Raw genomic sequence first — 3105 nt, forward strand, 5'->3', positions numbered from 1 at the left:
AACTCTCTGAACCAGTAAGGTTCCTCCTGTTATTTCCCTACAGAGCCAATAGCCTACAAACATTGTGTAAGGCCCCAATGACCTCTATTGCTGGTGTTGTGTAAGGGTCTTGAAAAAAAAACACAAATCACAATTTCACGTAATTAGCAATAAGTGAAACAACAAATTATCTTTGGTGACATGACCAATGGCCATGTCTTTCTTAGCATAATTATATTCATGATGATTTTTGTGGAAAGCATAATGTCATTGCGCATTGCATCTTCAGCTGGTAATACTCTCTTCACTATAGTTTGTTAACAGTCAGTTATTTAATGATCTACAGTGGTTCCCAACCTTTTTTGTCTTATGTACCCCTGAGCTTTTCCCCTCTCACTCATGCCTGTTGGTTATTCTCCTCATTTTGTTCTACTAGCAGAATAGCTGTTCCCGTGTGACTGTCCATTTACTCAGGGCTCGCTCACATGTGTTGGCATGCAGCCTCTCCTCTCTCCCCCCAGAGGGTTTTCATAGTCCACTTCACTGACTGATTGCAACTCTGCTCACCTGTGTGCCGCTCCACAGTGCTGAACCTGTGTTGAGTCATTTTGGCCACTAACTAGCCATTTCTGCCCATTTAGTCGGCCCTAATTGCCTAGTTAGGTCACCTGCAGGGGTCCTCTTTACACTTCCTGAAAGATTCAGCGCGATCACACGTAAAAGGGCATAGCTGTGCTGCTCACTCAGTTCACTGGCTGATTCGAACTGCGCTCACCTGTGTGCTGCTCCACTCTAGGGCTCTCCATGGTGCTGAACCTGTGTTTTGAGGACTTTTGGCCACTAATTAGCCATTTTTGCCCTTAATCGGCCCTAATTAAAAAATCCGGCTCCTTTAGATCACCCACAATATTCAGCCCGATTCCACGTAAAATGGCATAGAGAAGCTGTGGCCGAACACAATTCTGCTCGCTCGCTCACTCGTTCACTCACACACACACACACACACACACACACACACACACACACACACACACACACACACACACTCACTCACTCACTCACTCACTCACTCACTCACACAGACAGACACTTCACGTTCTTATTATAGGATAAGATTAAACTCATATTAAAGTTTTAGTTTAATATGTATTGCAGACATACAAGTACATCCATACAGAATATAATTTGTGTGTGGGTTTGGAGTCTTTTTTTCCTTTGGTCACGCTCCCCTAAGTCTGAATCTGACTGTGACAGCACCTCAATGTTTTTGGGCCGTTTATCCATGTGTGCTAGCTAGTTGGATGGTGTGCAGGTCTGAAATGTGTGGACATGACCTTCACACTGTTAGGATGACGTCATCATTCCTACTTTGACGTCGTCATTCCTACTATGATGTCATCGATCACTGATGATGTCATGATTCATAAGTGTCTTTCATGCCTTTCGCTGGTGATGTCATAACACAGGTGATGTCATATTCGGATCTATAAGGGCCTGTTCCTGCAGGTCCTGGCCAGTGATTCATAACCTAGACTCACATCAAGGATCACATCGATATCTGCAACCGTTCCCCAACCTCGAACAGGTGCAGACTCAGCTATCAAGTTCCACAACACCCAGCTTCTCAAGACTTCACTTACCGGGTTTGCCTTGGCCATCAACTACCCGCGAATAGATCCACATGTCTAACACCGATCCTGACAGTATGAATCACTCTGAAATGGATTTAGCGGGTACCCCAATCAAGGAGGAAGCCCCCGATAGGCCAGTTACCCGGCCGGTCGCTTCAGCTGACCCACCAGGCGGTCAGCTGGATATCTCCACTCATCCTGATGTCCCCACTCGTCCTATCACGTTCGGAGACTTGCCGATAATAATTAAGCGCCTGATTGCCCACCAGGAAGAAGCAATCCAGGCTCTGGCTCTCAAGGCAAACCAGGCTCTGGCTTCCGAAGCCGCTGATCGGCACGCCGACCAGGAAAAAGCAATCCAGGCTCTGGTTTCCAGGGCCGATGATCGGGACGCCCTCCTGGTTAGCACAATCCAGGCTCTGGTTTCCAAGGCCGATGATCGGGACGCCCTCCTGGTTAGCACAATCCAGAATATAGCTTCCACTGCCCAGGATCAGCTCGCCCTCCTGGCGAGCAGGCTAGATCGTCTCGACGGGCTAGGCCCCCAGGGTGCCATTCCGCAGCCTTCTGCCCCTCCTGCCCCAGCTTCCGAGCGCACCGTCGTTCCGGAGGTTTCCAGACCTACTACCCCCCCGGCCACAGCGGCCGTTGCTTCTAGCTCTGCCTCTCGGCCGCCTCCAGCTGCTAAGGGCATATTCTGGGGGGGAGTTCGCGTCATCCCAGAGCAGGGGCAGCCACATTTGAGTCCCAGCAGCCATCTGTACCGTGATCTGACCGGCAGGGTTCGCATCACACCAGAGGAGAGGCAGCGCCGTTTGGACACCCGGAGCTGCCTGTACTGTGGTCGAGCCGGGCATTACCTCTCCTCCTGCTCCCGGCGTCCAGTAAGTGGTCCCACCGCTCGCCGGCCCGTGGTACTCTCAGTGGATCAAGACTCTACGTGTCCAGCCAAGAAATCTGTACGGTTGGGTAGCGTTCCCTGCAGGACCCAGGAGTGGCAGTGTGTCTCCAAGAGGGTTAAGGAGTTGGAGAGGACTGTCGATCGTCTCATTGGGAAGTTCAATCGCTGCCTGCAGATCGGCTCCGTCCCCCCGCAGGGGGCCTCCGAGTCTGCTGGCCCTGAGGCACAACCTGTGGACCTGCCCCTCGCCGAGTCTGAACCCGTACCTGAGGCACAACCTGTGGACCTTCCCCTCGCCGAGTCTGAACCCGTACCCCAGCAGCAGCCAATTCCTGTCCTTGACCCACACGTAGGTTCCAGCTTCATGCTGGGAGGTTCCCGTAGTGTCGTCAGCCCTCGGTCAAGAGCAAGAAGAAATAAGAGGCATTTAAAGGAGGAGACGGTGGGTGACCTCCCCAAACTACAGGTCGGGAGGGCAGGCCTCGCTGAGTCAGATCCCCCTGTGGCTCTGCCTTCGGAGACGGCGGCATTTGACCCTTTTGATGGTCTCCAGCCTCCCATGTTTGGATCGTGCCCCGGGGGATGGCCGGCCCC

The sequence above is a fragment of the Poromitra crassiceps genome (assembly GCF_964638095.1).
Source record: "Poromitra crassiceps genome assembly, chromosome: 13".
NCBI lineage: Eukaryota > Metazoa > Chordata > Actinopteri > Beryciformes > Melamphaidae > Poromitra > Poromitra crassiceps.